This window comes from Carcharhinus amblyrhynchos, chromosome 10, assembly GCF_965287045.1.
Source record: "Carcharhinus amblyrhynchos chromosome 10, sCarAmb.v2.hapA, whole genome shotgun sequence".
Classification (NCBI taxonomy): Eukaryota; Metazoa; Chordata; class Chondrichthyes; order Carcharhiniformes; family Carcharhinidae; genus Carcharhinus; species Carcharhinus amblyrhynchos.
In genome coordinates this window covers 74,238,685-74,258,873 of record NC_137333.1, presented here as the reverse complement: position 1 = coordinate 74,258,873, position 20,189 = coordinate 74,238,685, and positions in this window count along the sequence as shown.

Genomic DNA, 20,189 nt, shown 5'->3' with positions numbered 1-20,189 from the left:
ATGCAAGTTTAATGTTTCCCTTTTGAAGGGACTTTTCTGAGAATGCCCAGGAATATGGAAACGTTCTCTGCTGTGAATACATGAACTAACTTTCATCACTGTTCCTGTCACTCTACTGGGGAAATTGCCAAGATTTGGAACCAAAGAATGACAGGAAGAAATGGCAATTATTGTTATTTAACATAGACAATTTAAAAACAAGATTCCTATATTTAGGAGTTCACAGCATTACACCACTGTGATATGCAGTACAAACTTAGCTTGTTTCTGTGTGGTCAACTCACAGTAACTTCATTGCAGTGTTAGTGTAAGCTAGGTTGCTTCAGAAGGTTAGGGTGCACGGAGTTGGGGGTAAGGTGTTAGCGTGGATAGACGATTTGTTGTCTAATAGGACGCAGAGAGTTAGTATCAATGGGTGCTGTTCTGATTGGCGGTTGGTGACTAGTGGAGTGCCGCAGGGATCGGTGCTGGGCCTCAGCTGTTTACCATTTATATAGATGATCTGGAGGAGGGGGCTGAGTGTAGGGTGACGAACTTTGCTGATGACACAAAGATGAGTGGAAAAGCAAATTGCGCAGAGGGTGTGGAAAGTCTGCAGAGGGATCTGGATAGGCTGAGCGAGTGGGCGAGGACCTGGCAGATGGAGTATAATGTTAGCAAGTGTGAGGTTATACACTTTGGCAGAAATAATAGTAGGAGGGATTACTATTTAAAGGGCGAAAGGCTGCAGCATGCTGCGGTGCAGAGGGACCTGGGGGTCCTTGTGCATGAGTCGCAAAAACCCAGTCTGCAGGTGCAGCAGGTGATCAAGAAGGCGAATGGGATGCTGGCCATTATAGCGAGGGGGTTAGAATATAAAAGCAGGGAGGTCTTGCTGCAACTGTATGGGGTACTGGTGAGGCCGCAGTTGGAGTACTGTGTGCAGTTTTGGTCGCCGCACTTGCGCAAGGATATTTTGGCCTTGGAGGGAGTGCAGAGGAGGTTCACTAGGCTGATACCGGAGATGAGGGGGTTGGACTATGAAGAGACTGGGTCTGTACTCGTTGGAGTTTAGAAGGATGAGGGGGGATCTTATAGAGACGTATAAGGTAATGAAAGGGATGGATAGGGTAGAGGTAGAGAGATTCTTCCCGCTTAGAAAGGATAGCAGGACTAGAGGGCACAGCCTCAAGATAAGGGGGGGCGCAGTTTAGATTGGAATTGAGGAGGAACTTCTTCACTCGAAGGGTGGTGAATCTCTGGAATTCTCTGCCCGTTGAAGTGGTGGAGGCTACCTTGCTAAATATATTTAAGTCACGGGTAGATAGGCTTTTGACAGACAAGGGAATTAAGGGTTATGGGGAGAGAGTGGGAAAGTGGAACTGATCCACTTCAGATCAGCCATGATCTTATTGAATGGCGGGGCAGGCTCAAAGGGCTAGATGGCCTACTCCTGCTCCTATTTCTTATGTTCTTATGTTCTTACTTGTGGCCAATAAATAAAATAAATAACACCATTCAATGAGCGAAATCTTCTTGGAAGAACAAGTTCAGGCCATTGTTAATGCATAAATCAGCAGCAATTTCAGTGGAAGAGAAATGCCATGAGTTGTGAATCTCCAGAACTTTATGCCATCCTAACTCTGTTATTTTTAAGAACCTATAGGATTTGCACATTAATTGACCAATAAATTCACTGCAGAAAATAAGGGTATAGAATTGACAATACAGGTAATGCAATTCCCGTCAACTCTCTGGGCCAGTAAGGGGACAATTTAAATCATTTTTTAAAATGAATAACTTACTTTTAAAAAGTCAACTTTTATTTTTTTCTTTCCTGTCAGCTGTAGCTAAGTGGCTAGCACTCTTGTCTGTGAGTCAGAACGTTGTGGGTTCAAGTTCCACTCCAGAGACTTGAGGTAGAGATGCCTATATTGGACTGGGATGGGCACAGTAAGTAGTCTCACAATGCCAGGTTAAAGTCCAACAGGTTTATCTGGAATCATGAGCTTTCAGAGTGTTGCTCCTTCATCAGATGAATGGAAAACGTTCTCTGCTATGAATACATGAGCCGGCTCTCTTCACCGCTCCTGTCACTCTACTGAGGGAATTGCCAAGATTTGGAAACAAAGAATTACAGAAAGAAGTCACAATTACTTTTATTTAATGCAGGCAATTTAAAAATAAGATTTTTAAATTTTTTACTCACCTGATGAAGTAGCAACTCATGATTCCAAATAAACCTGGTTGGACTTTAACCTGCTGTTGTGAGACTGCTTACTGTGTCCAGAGACTTGAGAACTAAAATCTACGATCAAACTCTATTGCAGTACTGAAGGAGTGCTGCACTGTCAGAGATGCTATCTTTCATTTGCAACATTAAACTGAGGCCATGTTTATTCTCTATAGTCGATGTGAAAAATTCCATGCCACTATTTTGAAGAGGAGTTGGAGAATTATCTCCAAAGGGGCTGGAGGTTGTAGTGGTGTTCCCCAGGAATCTGTGTTGGGACCCTTGCTTTTCTTGATATATATTGATGAATGAGTTCACAGAATTGTTACAACACAGAAGGAAACCATTTGGCTCATCACGTCTGCACTGGCTTTCCAAATGAGCAGTATGGCTTAGTGCCATTCTCCTGCCTTTCCCCATACTCCTGCACATTGCTCCTCTTTCAAATATCATCTTGAATGCCTTGATTGAACCTGCCTCCACCACACTTCTAGGCAGTGCATTCCAAACTCAAACTACTGGTGTGAAAAAGTTTTTTCTCACATCATATGTGCAAATCAATTTAAATCTGTGCTCTCTTGTTCTCAATCTTTTATGAAGAGGAAGAGTTTCTCCCTATCTGTCCAGCCCCCTCATGATTCTGAACATCTCTATCAAATCTCCTCTCAGCTTTCTTCTCTCTAAGGAGAACAATTCCAACATCTCCAATCTATCTTCATAACTGAAGTTTCCCATTCCTAAAACTATTCTTGCAAACCTCTCCTGCACACTCTCAAAAATGTTCACATCCTTCATGTAATGTGGTACCCAGAACACAAAATTCCAGCTGAGGTCTAACTAGTCTCTTGTATAAGTTCAGCTTAACTTCCTTGTTTTTGTACTTTATGCCTATATTAACAAAGCCCATGTTACTATATGCTTTATTAACTGCTCTCTCCACCTGTCTAGCCACCTGAAATGATCTATGCACATTTACACCCAGGTCCCTCTGCTCCTGCATCTCTTTTAGAATTTTACCCCTTATTTTGTATTGTCTGTCCATGTTCTTCCTGCCAAAATGCATTACCTCACATTTCACCACATAACATTTCATTTGCCACCTATCTGTCAATTCCACCAAATTGTCTGTGTTGTTCTGAAGTTCTACACTGTCCTCTTAATAGTTTACAGTACTTCCAAGTTTTGTATCATCTGCAAATTTTGAAACTGTCTTCTGTACATCAAGATCTAGATCAATAATACATATCAGGAAAAGCAAGGGTCCTAATACTGGCCCCTGGGGAACATTACTACAAACTTTCCTCCAGTCCAAAAAATATCCATTGGCCATTATGCTCTGTTTTCTTTTATTCAGCCAATTTTGTATCTATGTTCATTTAACTTTTCTCACAAGTCTGTTGTGTGGTACTGTATCAAATGCCTTCTGAAAGTCCATGTACACCACGTCAATGGCATTCTTCAGGAATAGAAGCTGTGCAATCACACTGTTGGAGTTGTACTACAGACCTCCCAACAGCCAGTATGAAATGGAGGAACTAATATGTCAGCAAATTATTGGAAGATGTAAAAACAGCAGGGTTGTTGTAATGGGCGATTTTAATTTCCCCAACACAGACTGGGGTTCCTTTAGTGCCAGGGGCCTGATTAGGGCAGAATTTATGCAGTGTGTCCAAGAGGCAATATGTACATAGTCCAACTCGGGAAGGGGCTATCTTAGATCTGGTTCTGGGAAACGAGCCTGGACAGGTGACTGATGTCGCAGTGGGAACAGTGATCACAATTCTCTAAATTTCGAGATACTTGCAGAAAAGGATAGAAGTAGTCCCAGAATGAAAGTACTAAACCGGGGGAAGGCTAACTATGACAGTATTAGGCAGGAGCTAGGGAATATGGACGGCTGTTTGAGGGTAAAAAATCCACATCCGATATGTGGGAGTCTTTTAAAAGTCAGCTGTTAACAATTCAGGACAAGTGTGTCCGTGTGAAAATGAAGGATAAAGATGGCAAGATTTGGGAATCCTGGATGACAAGAGAGATTGTAAGCTTAGTGAAAAAGAAGAAAGCATATACAAATTTCAGGAAATTGAAAATGGATAAGGCTCTTGAGAAATATACAATAGCAGGAAAGAGCTTAAACAAGGACTTAGGAGGGCAAAAAGGGACCATGAAATGTCCTTGGCAGGCAGGATTAAAGAGAATCCCAAGGCATTTTATGCATATATAAGGAAGAAGAGGGTCGCTAAGCAAAGGACAGTGGAAGGAATTTGTGTGTGGAACCAGATGAATTGGGTGAGGTCCTTAATGCGTACTTTGCATCAGTATTCACAAAGGAGAAGGATGTGGTGAATGGTGATGTTGACATTCTAGGACATGTTGAGCTAAAAAGGGAGGAGGCATTGGAGGTTTTGCAGAACATTAAGGTGGACAAGTCCCCACAGTGAGACAGGGTCTATCCCAGAATATTGAGAGAGACGAGGAAAGAAATTGCTGAGGCCTCGGCCAAAACCTTTGCATCCTCTTTAGCCATGGGTGAGGTACCAGAGGATTGAAGAGTAGCTAACATTGTTCCTCTGTTTAAGAAGAACAGAAGAGACAATCTGGGAAATTACAGGCCCATGAGCCTTACATCATGGTGGGGGAATTATTGGAGAAAATACTTAGAGACAGGATGTACTCACAGCTGCAAGAGAATAGGCTTATTAGCGATGGGCATTGTGGTTTTGTGAAGAGGAGGTCATGTCTTACAAACTTGATTGAGTTCTTTGAGGAAGTGGTAAGAAAAATTGACCGGGGCAGGGCAGTGGATATTGTATACATGGATTTTAGTAAAAGCCTTTGATAAGGTTCCTCATGGCAGGCTGATACAGAAAGTGAGGTCATATGGGATCTGACCTGAGCTGATATGATGGATACAAAATTGGATTGGGCATAGTGAGCAGAGACTAACAGCGAAAGGGTACTTTTCTAACTGAAGGTCTGTGACAAGCAGCGTTCCACAAGGATCAGTGCTGGTGCCTCTGTTGCTTTAAATATATATAAATGATTTGGAGGAAAATGTAGTTAGTCTGATTAGTAAATTTGCAGATGATACAAAAACTGAGGGAGTAGCAGATAGTGAGAAGGATTTTCAGAGAATAAAGCAGGATATAATTTGGCTGGTGACCTGCGCCAAACAATAGCAGATGGAATTTAACACAGACAGATGTGAGATGATGAGATTTGGGAGGTCAACTGCAGAAGGAAAGTATATAGTAAACGGTAGAGCCCTTAGAAATATTAGCATACAGAGGGATCTAGGTGTGCAGTTCCTTGAAGGTGGCAACTCAGGTGGACAAGGTGGTCAAGAAGTTGTGTGGCATGCTGTATGCATCCTATGCATGCTGACCTTCATAGGTTGGGGCGTTGAGTATAGGAATTGGAAAATCATGTTGCAGCTGTATAAGACTTTGGTTAGGCTGCATTTGAAGTATTGTATACATAAGAACATAAGAACATAAGAAATAGGAGCAGGAGTAGGCCATCTAGCCCTTCGAGCCTGCCCCGCCATTCAATAAGATCATGGCTGATCTGTCGCTGCTCAGTTCCACTTTCCCGCCCTCTCCCCATAACCCTTAATCCCCTCTCTTATCAAAAACCCATCAACCCGGGTCTTAAAAATATTTAGCGAGGCAGCCTCCACCACTTCAACAGGCAGAGAATTCCAGAGATTCACCACCCTTTGAGTGAAGAAGTTCCTCCTCAACTCCGTTCTAAACCGCCCCCCTTTTATCTTGAGGCTGTGCCCCCTAGTCCTACTGTCTTTTTTGAGTGGGAAGAGTCTCTCCACCTCTATCCTATCCATCCCATTCATCATCTTATACGTCTCAATGAGATCTCCCCTCATTCTTCTAAACTCTAACGAGTACAAGCCCAGTTTATTCAGCCTCTCCTCATAGCTCAACCCCCTCAACTCCGGTATCAGCCTAGTAAACCTCCTCTGCACTCCCTCCAAGGCCAAAATATCTTTGCGCAGGTGCGGCGCCCAAAACTGCACACAGTACTCCAGCTGCGGCCTCACCAATGCCCTATACAGCTGCAGCAAGACCTCCCTACTTTTATATTCAATCCCCCTCGCTATGAAGGCCAGCATCCCATTTGCCTTCCTGACCACCTGCTGCACCTGCAAGCTGGGTTTTTGCGACTCATGCACAAGGACCCCGAGGTCCCTCTGCACCGTCGCCTGCTGCAGTTTTTCGCCCCGTAAGTAATAGTCCTTCCTACCATTCTTCCTACCAAAGTGGACCACCTCACACTTGCCAACATTAAATTCCATTTGCCATTTCCTGGCCCATTCGCCCAGCCTATCTAGATCCTTCTGCAGACTCTCCACACCCTCTGCACAATTTGCCGTTCCCCCAATCTTGGTGTCATCAGCAAATTTCGACACCCTACACTCGGTTCCCTCCTCCAGATCATCTATATAAATGGTAAAACAATTCTGTTTGGCACACTACCAGAAGGATGTTAATGCCTTGGAAAGGTGCAGAAGCTATTTGCCAGGATGTTGCCTAGTTTGGAAGATATGGACAATGAAGAAAGGTTGAACAAACTTTCCAATGCAAACAATCAATCAGTGTCGGAGGATGAGGAGGGATCTGATAGAGGTGTACAAGATGATGACAGCTTGGATAGAGTGGATAATCAGAGTCTTTTTCCCAGAGTGCAAGGATCAATTACCCAAGGGCATAGGTTGAAAATGAGAAGGGGAAAGTTTAAAATAGGTCTAAGGGGCAAGTTTTTCACACAGAGAATGGTGAATGCCTGGAACGTGCTGCCATAGCAGATTCTATAACAACGTTCAAGAGGCACCTGGATAAATACATGAATAGGCAAGTAATAGAGGAATGTGGACCATGTAGAGGCAAGAACATATTAGATTAGAGAGGCATCTGTAGCAGCACAGACTTGGTGGGCTAGAGGGCCTGTTCCTGTGCTGTACTGTTTTTTGGGGAGTGGGGAGGGGGGGAGGGGCTTGATAACGTAGCTATATTATTGCTAACAATTAATCCAGAATGTTCTGGAGAACCGGGTTTGAATCTCACCATGGCAAATGGTGGAATTCGAATTCAATAAAAAAAATCTGACATTAAGAATCTACTGATACCATGAAACCGTTGTCGATTGTTGGAAAAATCGGTTCATTAATGTCCTTTAGGAAGGAAATTTGCCATTCTTACCTTGTCTGGCCTACATGTGACTCCGGAACCACAGCAATGTGGTTGACTTTCAACTGCTTTCTGAACAAGGGCAACTAAGGAGGAAAATAAAAGCTGGCCAGCCAGTGATGCCCATGTCCCATGAATAAATAAAATCAACCCTGTTGCCTCCTCAAAAAGCTCCAGAAAGTTAGTTAAATGTTAGGTCGTGGTGTACAGGGCACAATTTCAAAGTTTGCAAATGATACCAAACTTGAAAGCATGGGAAAATGTGAGGGGGACCATGTTGAAGTTCAAAAACACATTAATAAGTTTGTGGAATGGGCAGATAGACAGCAGATGAACTTCAGTGTGGAGTGTTGTGAAGTAATTCATTTTGGTTGGAAGGACATGGATAGACAAAATAAGCTAAAGATTACAATTCCAAAGGGAATGCAGGAGTAGAAGGACCTGGGTGTATATGTACACAAGGCATTGAAGGTCACAGGATAGGTTGAGAGAGCAGTTATTAAAGCAAAGAGTATTCTGACCTTTACTAATAGTGGCATAGATACAAGAACAAGGAGGTTACATTGAACTTGTATAAGACACTAGTATGGTCTCAATTGGAATGCTGTACGCAGTTCTGGGCATCACACTTTAAAAGGATGTGACGGTATTGGAGAGAGTGTAAAAAAGATTCATGAGAATAGTCCCAAGGATGAGGAACTTCAATTATTAAAGTTTATTTATTAGTGTCACAAGTAGGCTTACGTTAACACTGCAATGAAGTTATTGTGAAAATCCCCCAGTCGCCACACACCGGCAACTGTTTGGGTACATTGAGGGAGAATTTATCATGGCCAGTGCACCTGGCTAGCACGTTTTTCAGACTATGGGAGGAAACTGGAGCATCCAGAGGAAACCCACACAGACGTGGGGAGAATATGCAAACTCTATACACATAATGACCCAAGCCAGGAATCAAACTACGGTCCCTGACATTGTGAGGCAGCAGTACTAACCACTGTGCCACCATGCTGCCCAATATTTACGAGGATAGATTGGAGAAGTTAGGACTATTTTCCTTAGAGAACAGAAGGCTGAGAGGAAATCAGATAGAGGTATTCAAATCATGAGGGGTGTAGACAGAATAGGGAAAGAGAAACTGTTCCCACTTGTGAAATGATCAAGAACGAGAGAGCACACATTTAAAGTAATTGATAAAATAAACAAAGAAAAGATATGAGGAAAAATATTTTCACACAGTGAATGGTTAATGTGTGGAATGCACTGCCTAACATGGCATGTGGAGACATTCAATTAAAGCAAGATAATTAAATTATTATCTAAATAGGAAGAATGTGCAGAGTTATAGGGAGAGGGCAGGTGAACATCATATTAGTGAATTGTTCATTTAATGGGCTGAATGGTCTCTTCCTATACTATAACAATTCGGTGTTTCTATGTCCTGGCCAGTATTTATACCACAATCAATATCATAAAACAGATTATTTGGCCATTATCACATTGCTGTTTGAAAGAACGTGCCATGTGCAAATTGGTTGCTATGTTTCCTGCATTACAGTAGTGACTACACTTAATAAGCACTGGCTGTAAAGATATCACACAAATTCTTTTTCTAATTGATCACAACTTCTCTGTTGTTCCACTGTTTCTTCTTCAATTCTTATATCTCATTGCCCAGGGAGCTAGACTTGATCCCATTATTCACTAAAGTTTTCTGCTTATACCATGCAGCGAGATATGGCACAAATTATATTCAAATTGAAAGTTACAAGAAAAACATTAATGTCCACACCATGCAATACCCTGCTACAGTAGGATTTAGCCTTATCACTTATCTGTTTTCAATTTGTTTATGCACACATGCTTATGTCCCTTGGTCATTTCATTTAAGTTATTAATATTCATGGGTATTTTTGAAGAATAACATTAATTCTTCAGGAATTTAATAAGTGTCCCAGACTACAGCAAGAAGGATAGCGGCATCTGAGAGGGCAGAGTTCAGCTCCCTGCTACTGAATTCCATGCTTTTGCACATCATGCTTGAATGAATGAAGTATATAATTTTTTATGTTAAAGTAGGGAATAAATCATTTATGATAGGCTTAAAAGAGCAAAATAGGATTAAAATAACCATTAATAATACTTGGACAAGTTTGCTTGAAATTGCCTTTTATTTTAAAAAGTGTTAACCCACTTATTTTGGCTTACTGAATTCTTTAGTACTATTTTTATATTTAAAATATCTCTAGTTTTTCAGGAGAAATTATTTTGGCTCGAAAATCAAATATTCAAATCCAAAATGCTGGAAAAATGACAAAGAACCGAATGATCAAAACATTCCTCTAAGTACTTGCCCAGAATCAGGATTTGGAGGAACTCAGTGTTTGCTAACACAGAGCAGGACAAATTCTGTTTGCTCCCAACATGTCCTGCTCCATCTGAACCTGACGGCTTATATCAAGGATAGGCCCTGCTTCTCCTTTCTACATTGCTCCCATAGAGGTCCAAATTGCCACTTCTGCATTACTGTATCTATAGTTCTGGAAACATGTGAAAAAGCAACATGGGACTTTCTGATGTAACAGGCACCTAACTTTGAGTAGAGGGTGGGTGGAGGAACCCAGATTCCACGGGGAGAATGTATGGCAAAGGAAGGAGCAAAGATGGAAAGGGGTGGGGAAGACAGTGTAGAAGACAAGGAGAAACATACATGGTAAGAGATTGTGGGTCAGCAGGTCAAGTCTGTGGTTTTCATGCAAGAGGGGGAAATGGATAATGATGAAGGGATGAAGGAAAGAAGCAAAAGTTGGCAATGGGTGAGGGAGGAAGCCATGATGTGGAGATACCAGCTTTCAGAGCGCTACTCCTTCATCAGGTGATTCCACATAGCAATCATCAAAATCTTACAATAGATCATGTACAGAGTATCTCATTCCCATATAACACAACTTTTGTGCCAGTAATGATATTAGATATGTTGCATTTTTTGATGGAGGAGAAGTGCTTCAAAAGCTCGTGATTTCAAATAAACTTGTTGGATTTTAACCTGGTGTTCTGAGATTTCGTATTGAGGTAGGAAGAGAAGTAACTCCACTGACTGAAGGATTGGGGCAAGAAAATGCCTGTCTGATGCAGGCAATAGGAGGGAGTACAAATTTAAACAGGAGAGTGTGGAAGAAGGGTAGCAGCTTAACTAAGTTGCAGGAGATACAGTAATCAAGAAAAAGGAAATAAAATGTCAACATGAGCTGTAAGAGTTAGAGGAGAAAAGAGCATCTCTGTGGATGGGGTGTAGCATTAATCAACTTAGCGTCTCTCTGAACTCAGTCTGGAGATGGTACATGTGAAATTTAGCACTGAATGTGGGAAAATGGATGTTGAGGTAACATTTGAATCTGTTGTGAAGTACAGAAATTAAAATATTTGTCCATTCAACATTTGCATTTTCTCATTATACTTTCACATGTGATTTTTTTTTCTTCCAAAGCACACCTATCATTTAACTACCTACCTTCACATATCAAGCCTCTGCTTATGCAGCCAGATCTTTACAGGTGCACAGATATTTCTGAAACAGTTTATCAGCTTTTATCAGTTTTCTGAATTGTCATTTAATGTTTCCTGATCTCTGACCTATTTTTCTCCACTTCCATCTCACTTCGACAGCATAAAACACATCACATTTCCACCTCTTTCCAGTTCTGAAGAAGAGTCTTGCAATCTCGAAACATGAACCCTGTTTCTCTCCACGGGTGCTGCCTGACCTGCTGAGTTTTTCCAGCATTTTCTGTTTTTATCCTAAATGAGCATGTTTGGTAACAACAGGTTCATTTGTATTTCCTCCAGTGTGGCATTATTCTTATAGTTGAAGTTTGACCTGTCAATTACAAAATGACAATATTTAGTCAATGAATTCAGCTGAGCGCTAAATCAGGCTTAGTCATAAAATAGAGATGTTGGGATGGCTGCAGGTTAGAGGGGTTGCTGTTAACTAAGTTCTTAATTGTAATTGCTGGTGATAAAATCACTAATATTGTAAGTATATTAACAGCAATATGTACAATTGAAAGAAGATTGCACCGGTCCTGCCCTGAAAGCAGTTTGAATTAGCACATTGAATAGATTATAATTGTGTATTCCATTATAGAGCAGCACAGTGGTTAGCACTTCAGCCTCACAACTCCAGGGACCTGGGTTCAATTCCAGCCTCGGGTCACTGTCTTTGTGGAGTTTGCACATTCTCCCCGTGTCTGCGTGGGTTTTCGCCAGGTGCTCTGGTTTCCTCCCACAATCCAAAGTGTGCGGGTTAAATGGATTGGACATGTTAAATTGAACCTTAGTGTCAGGGGGATTAGTAGGGTAAATACCTGGAGTTACAGGGATAGGGCCTGGGTGGGATTGTTTTTGGTGCAGGTTTGATGAGCTGAATGGCCTCTTTCTGTAGGGGCTCTAGAATTCTATAACTTCAAATTCTAGGATTCTATAAATTCACTTTTGCATCTGTCACTCTTGTTAATCTGTGGGGAGCTAGGATCAGCTGGGCTGGGGAATGTGAACTAGACAAATTACTAACAGTTGTTAACTAATTCATAATTAGAATAACAGTACTCTCTAAGCAGGTGGGGATATATCAGTTTCTCATTCAAGAAAGACTTGGTGCACCTACCTGTATTAGTACTGGTTTGGGAGGTTTTCTGGCAGTTTTCTCCAACCTTAAAAGTAGTTGTAACATTGACAGTTATCTACAGTGGTTAAGTTAGCTGACTGATGCTCAGCGCATGGAACCAACCTGATTCCTGGGAGCAAAATGGATGTGCTTCAATGCAGCAATGATGAAGATAGGCTTGAGTGAAGTCAGTAGTTGGATGAAGAATGCTGCACGCTCCTTCACTGCTGGAGGGCAAGCTATAACTCAGAAACATTTATTCAATAGTATGATGATTCAATGAAGAATGCATTGAATCATCATATTGTTTTCAATGACTTCAAAAAAGGCTACACATCTAACACCATTGCTGGCACAAAAGCTGTGTTATGCTATGGGAGCGAGATGCTCTGCACATCGGTCTATTGTAAGATTTTTATGATTGCTATGTGCTAACCAAGGACAACTTAGATCATACCAATTTCAAGTTTAGTGAATTTAATAAATGTGAGTTGAGGATTTCCAAACATTTTTCACCATTATCTTCCACTTGTTGCCAAGTAGTATTGCCAGCTTAAGTAGTGCATTTAAGTGGTTAAATAAAGGCTCCCAAAACTCCCCATCATTAGGGTTTACTTAAAGTCTTGTTTGGGTTGTTGCGATTAATTGATAGGGATTGATAACTATGATTAGTCAACATTATCACTGCATCATGTGACTTTCAGGATAGCAGATGGAACTTAGAAATTGTTTGATGGAAAATAATTGTTTCAGTCAGTGTAAGTTGAAACATATCATTTTGTGTTGTATTTGAAACTATTTATTTTTATGATTAGAGTTTTATTGGTGTCATGATTCAATGTAACCAGTTCATACATAATTGAACAGAAATGGTTAATTTGATATTTTACGCAGAAAGTAGGAGCAGGAGCAGGAGTAGGCCATTTGGCCTATCGAGCCTGCTGCACCATTCAGCGTGATCATGGCTGATCCTATATCTCAGTGCCATACTCCTGTTCTCTGCCCATTACCCCTTGATGCCTTGGGTGTCTAGAAATCTATTTCTTTCTTATTCAGTGACTTGGCCTCCACAGCCTGCTGCAGTGGAGAATTCCACAGATTCAGCACTCTTTTTTTGCAGGTATGTCAGTTCTTTAATGAATACACAGGGCACGCTTGCATTATAAAGATAACACAAAAGCCACAGTTTGTTACGCAAAGGTCTGTCTGTGTAGAAGAAGAAAACCTGAACTAGGCCTAACAAGTGAAAGAAAAAATCTGCAGCTGGTGCCTGATGTCAGTTCATTGTTCCTATGAAGAGAGAGAACTTTGACATCTGAACCATTGAATCTCCACTAAATACCACTAAACATCACCAGCAGGCGAGCAGTACTGGGTGTGGCCTCCACGTTCCCTAGACACCAGCTACTTCTTGCTTATTTACAGAGCAGGTCTGACCTCTGTATTCATTAGGTCACAGTGCCTTGCCATCTCTTCCTGTAGCAAACCTTAAAGGGAAGAGTGATATGCAGAAAAACTCCTACTTCAGAGTAATTCAAAACCAGCCTCAAGTATAAATGCAATTGCCTTGATCTTACAAGCTGAAAAATCTTTAATGCTTATGGAGCTGTTGTGATCCAACAATGCCTAAAGCCCATTAAGTAGTTATTAAACACCCCATCCAGCAAACTGGTTTAAGTTTATATATTGAAAATCAAAATCACAACTTTCCTTTTTATTATGGAGTTACTTAATTTAATTAATCAACACATTATTTATTTTGAATATTATAATGTAATACCCTGCCTATTATAACAGACATAATGTAATCATGGATTGGATCATGTAACCGGTGGCTATTTAACAATATTAACAAAAGACTTACAAAAGGTAAAAAGAAATGAATGCCAAAAGGGGTCTTCTTCCAAAAGTATCATCCCCACTTGCTCTATTTCCTCAGGAAGTGGATAAAGACTGGTAAAGCTCAAAGGTAAAAAGAAAATATTTGACCATTAAAATAAAATGGTGAAAAGCATCTGGATGTTAGTGTGACAACAACAATAACTTGCATTTATATAGCGTTTTTAACTGTCAAAATGTCCCAAGGTGCTTTATAAGCATCATCGGACAAACATTCAACATCAAATTATGTAATGCGATATTAGGCCAAATGACCAAAAGCTTGGTCAAAGAGCTAAGCTTTCAAGAGAGCCTTAAAACAAGAAAGAGAGGTAGAGAGAAACAAAGATTTAGGGAAGGAATTCCAGAACTTAAGGACTGGCAACAGAAGACATACATACCAATTAGTGGAGCAATTAAAAATGGAAAATGGTGGACAAAAAGAGACACTCTAACCATCATCCCTTTACATTCAATGGTGTTACCATCACTGAATCTGCCACTGTCAACTTCCTTGGGATTACCAATGACCAGAAATCCAACTGCACTCGCCACATAAACATTGTGGCTACAAGAGCAGGTCTGAGACTGGAATACTGTGGCAAATAACTCATTTCCTGATTTGATTTGATTTATTATTGTCATATGTATTAACATACAGTGAAAAGTATTGTTTCTTGCGCGCTATACAGACAAAACATACTTTTCATAGAGAAGTAAACGAGACAGTGCAGAATGTAGTGTTACAGTCATAGCTAGGGTATAGAGAAAGATCAATTTAATGCAAGGCAGGTTTATTCAAAAGTCTGGCTTCAGCAGGGAAGAAACTGTTCTTGAGTCAGTTGGTACATGACCTCAGACTTTTGCATCTTTTTCCCGAAAGAAGGAAGTGAAAGAGAGAATGTCCAGGGTGCATGGGGTCCTTAATTATGCTGGCTGCTTTGCCGAGGCAGCAGGAAGTGTAGACAGAGTCAATGGATGGAAGGCTGGTTTGTGTGATGGATTGGGCCACATTCAGGACCTTTTGTAGTTCCTTGTGGTCTTGGGCAGAGCAGGAGCCATACCAGCTGTGGTACAACCAGAAAGAATGCTTTCTATAGTGCATTTGTAAAAGTTGCTGAGAATCAGAGCTGACATGCCAAATTCCCTTAGTCTTCTGAGAAAGTAGAGGCATTAGTGGGCTTTCTTAACTATAGTGTTGACATGGGGGGGACAAGGACAGGTGGTTGGTGATCTGGACACCTAAAATCTTGAAGCTCTCGACCCTTTCTATTTCATCCCCATTGATATAGACAGAGGCACATGCTCCTTTACGCTTCCTGAAGTTGATGACGATCTTTGTTTTGATGACATTGAGGGAGAGATTATTGTTGCCACACCAGTTCACCAGATTCTCTATCTCATTCTTGTGGTCTGTCTCGTCATTGTTTGAGATCCGACTCGCTGTGGTGTTGTTGTCAGCAAACTTGAAAATCAAATTGGAGGAGAATTTGGCCGCACAGTCATAGGTGTATAAGGAGTATAGTAGGAGGCTGAGAATACAGCCTTGTGGGGCAAAGGTGTTGAGGATTATCATGGAGGAGGTGTTGTTGCCTATCCTTAGTGATTGTGGTCAGAATTAGGAACTCCTGACTCCCTGAAGCATCTGCAAGGCATAAGTCAGGAGTGTGATAGAATACTCCTCACTTGCCTGGATGGGTGCAGCTCCAATAACACTGAAGAAACTTGACAGCATTCAGGACAAAGCAGCCCATTTGATTGGTACCACATTCACAAACATCCACTCCCTCCATCACCGATACTCAGTAGTAGCAACGTTTACTAGCTACAAGATGCACTGCAGCAATTCAACAAAAATTCTTAGACAGCACCTTCCAAACTCATGAACACTTCCATCTAAAAGGACAGGGCAGCAAATACATGGGAATACAACCAACTGCAAGTTCACCTCCAAGCCACTCACCATCCTGACTTGGAAATATATCTCAGTTCCTTCGCAGAGTCAAAATCCTGGAACTTCCTCCCAAACAGCATTGTGGGTCAACCCTCAGCACATGGACTGCAGTGATTCAAGAAGGCAGTTCACCACCACCTTATCCAGGGCAGCTCTGGATGGGCAATAAATACTGGCCAGCCAGTACCACCTACGTCCCATGAATGAATAATGCTGTAATGTGTTCAAAGAAGTTAGCTGACCCAGGAGACATGTTATTTTTCCAGTCCCGTTCACTCATCAAGTGTCACCCACATGGACATCAAATTCCTAACGATGGATAGAAAATTACTGTAATCTTGGTGACTATCTCCAGAAAATATTCATTTTAGATATTAATAATTCATATTTTCAGATTCAGTATCTTGTTTATCTTTTTGAACTCTAACTTCTCCAATTAATTTATCTTTCTAGCAAGTGCTTTCCAATCATATTTAGCACTCTCATCTCTTGGACATATTATACCTATCTTTGTTAATCTGTTTAGCAATTTCTTGTATTTCTGAGTGCTAACCCCATCATTTCCCTTGTTATTTTGATAGCACTTTTTTGGGAGACTGCGTAGTATTTATTTATTTCTGTGGATGTACTTTTATGTTTGGTCAATCATGCCTTTAGCCCAGCAAGCACGTTTTGAATTCTGACGCTTCATGAGGTTTCACACCCAAACATTTTTCTCAATTTTAGCTCTTCTGACTATTTCTTCTAACTTCAATGCTGAAAACAGGCATCCAAAATAATGCCTTGATGCAAACTTTGATTTTGCACAGTAAATCACAATTGATTGATATTGTTAGTCTTTCTGTTTACTGACTGTTTTTAATAGATTTTTTTTCAATCTGAAGAAGCTAAGAATTGTCAAGGTTCAAAACCTGAACTCACCCAATCATCACAAGTTTGTTTTACTGAGGACACTTGGCAGAGCAACATGGCAGAGATCAATAGCTCACTGATTTCATCTGGAAGAACTCACAAGCTGCCTATCAAACAAGGTTTATCTAGCCAAATACTGATTGAATGCTTCTTGACTGATGTAGTAAAAGCAAGTGTTCCATTGCCATTTGATCTTTCCTCTCTCCTTTTAACATCAACACTTAAACATCATCAGCACAGTTGCTTTGGATTATCATGTTTTGAAAGGGAAATCAAAAGGCATGATTATAGAATATTACTGTAACCTGCAGTTGTGTTAACATATGAAATGGTTAACAATTACCATTTCAATTTAATCTATGCATCACATATTATAAAAGCTTTTTTCTCAGCACATCCAATGCAGAACTGGTTTAATTGGTAGCGACTTTCAAGAAATTGTCTCAATGCCACCTGTGATTTCCCTAATATGTGCTTCAGTAGATGCAAAGCCCTGTCAGGCCTTGAGTGTGTTTTGTTTTATATCAGAATTCACTTAGAACACAGGAAACAAATTCAATTTAAAAACTGAACACTCAGACTAAATCACTGATGCAAACAAATTTACCATTCCTTTGTTACCAGTTGATCCATATGTGGGTACAGGAATTGAAAATGGTTCTTGACTGGAAGAATGTGATAAAACATTTATTTGAAAACAAGCAATGACATATTTCTCTGGGAAAAATCTCCAAAATAAGAATAAATTTGCATATCTGTATTTTGGAATAGTAAATTGTCTGACTCATCAGTATGCAGGATCAACTTAAACCTTCCTCAGACTTGTTCTAACTCTTAAAGCAACTCAAAAAGTCCTGGAGCTCGCTGGTCACTTAATCTAATAGACATCAATTTGGCAATACCTTTACACATTTTTACCTTACTTCTATTGACACTGATTTTTCTTTAAACCTCAAATTTTCCTTTCAATTCCAACATAGTAGTCAGGAAGAAAGATATTACACGGAGGGTCATAGGGTTGTACACAAGGGGTGGGATTTTCCAGCTGCGCTCGCCCCAACATCGGAAGATCCTGCTCGTGGTTAATGGACCTTTACATGGTGCACACCCCGCCTCCCCACCCACTATAATTGACATGGCAGGTGGGACAGGAAATTTCCCCCATGAAGTAGGCAAAATATGATTGTGCAAGAATATTAGCCATTAAAGAGAAAAAGTAGCTCCCATTCCTTCACAAAATGGTCGGTCTGAATATTAGATTTCTGAACAAGTAAAAATTGAGACCTCCCAAAATCATGAACCCATACACACAAACATACAAAAGAGTCCTGCCCTATAGAGAAAAATGTGAGGCCATATGGAAAAATGATGGGCTGGTCACTTCTACGTTTAGTCAGTGGTATCTCCAATTAACATTAATTTGAATATTTTAAACTGAAACTATTACCTTCCAATCTGTGTGCAGAAGGGTAAGGTTGCTCCAAGGATATGGAGATTCTTTCTTTGGATCACTTCCAGGTTGTCATGAGGCAGGAGGAAAAAAAGCTTTGAAAAACAACAATTACATTTTGGCTTTGGATTGTGGTTTCTGATTCAAAATAAAACAGAAAACCATAAATTATATGGGTAATGCAGATAAAAACTAGCCAAACCTTTGATTTCCACATCCACACCCCTCAGGATTTGTACGTTTCAAGGACGTTTGCTCTAGTGTGAGAATCTAGAACTAGGCGTTAGTATTTAAAACTAAGGGGTCACCTATTTAAGAAGGAGATTAGTTTTTTTTCTCTTGGGAGCATCTCAGGAACTCCCTCAGAAGATGCTGGAAGCAGAGTTTTTGTGTATTTTTAAGACAGTGGTGGATAGATTCTTGATAAGCAAGGGGCGGGGGGGGTGAAAGGTTAATGGGGGTAGGTAGGAATACATTACAATCAGATCATCCACAATCTTATTGAATAGTGAAGCAGCTCAAGGGGCTCCGTGGCCTACTCCTACTTCATATGTTCATATATAATACAGTCCATGCTGATGAAATCCAAACACGTAGGGACACATTACACGAGTTATTCTGGGATGTTGAATATATCCTTTAATGTTATTATTTAGGTTCCACAACCTAGTTCCTCTTAGAAGTGCACTGTTTATTAATTTTGTGTAACTTTTTGGAAATGATTCTGCAACATCCCGCAACTTTTCAAAATAAAATTTTGATAGCTTAGTAAAAACAGTTTAGCACACTAAAGGATAGTAGCATAAAATGGTAGACCTTCAAGAGTACTGTAAAATATTTCAGCTCGGTATCAGATGGAGTAACAATAGCAAATGTTGATCAACAAGAGAATCTTTTCTTCTCTTGTTGATCAAGAGAAGGTCCATCAGCCACTTTACATCCGGACTAGGCATAAAACAAGCGTATCATGAATATTGAATCCCACAGTATTTCTATTCGTGTTGACTTAGTGATAGGAGATATGGGTGAAAAGGGTTAAGATCCAGAATCCTAACCCCTGTATTCTAAAGAGAGAGCATACAAATTTAGAGAGAAGATTAAATTCTCTGACTAACTGGCATTCTGAAAAGACAGATTGTACCAAAATTATGTGAAGCATTACAAAAGTGAACCCATGTATGACAATTGTACTAAAACAATTAGAACATCTGGAGACCTAGAGAGAAGCTAAGTAAGAGAATCTTGCTTACTTTGGTTTGTAGGAGGGTAGATAACAGAATTATTGAAGGCTGACTCAGCTTCACTCAGATCAATGGACCATTGTATCATGTACACTGTAGCTTAGAAATAAATAGTTAAATGTGAACCAGGCATGGTTAGGTCATGCTGTGAGGTTGGACATGCCATTTAAGGGAAAATTTTTGTAAGAAACTAAGATATTTACAAGTGTGTCAAATTTTGATTTGACCTAAAAAAATTGAACTCAAGAATTGTAACTCCAAGGGACTTTTTTTTTCAGGAAGCTTGGTTGGTTGTAAGTATTTAACTTTATTTGAGATTGTAATGCATAAATCAACTTTGCTTGTGTGCAGTTATCTCACTGTTATTCATTAAACTTGCATTAATACTTAACATTATTTCTGTTACTATATACCAGCGACAATTTGGGTATTTTTGGAAAGGACAGAGGTCATTGGAAGAAGGTGACTATTTGGTAAGGTCCCAATTTAGTATTTGATCAGCAAACTGTATAGGGCATTGGTGAGGCCGCAGCTGGAGTACTGTGTGCAGTTTTGGGCGCCGCACCTGCGCAAGGATATTTTGGCCCTGGAGGGAGTGCAGAGGAGGTTTACTAGGCTGATACCAGAGTTGAGGGGATTGAGCTATGAGGAGAGGCTGAATAAACTAGGCTT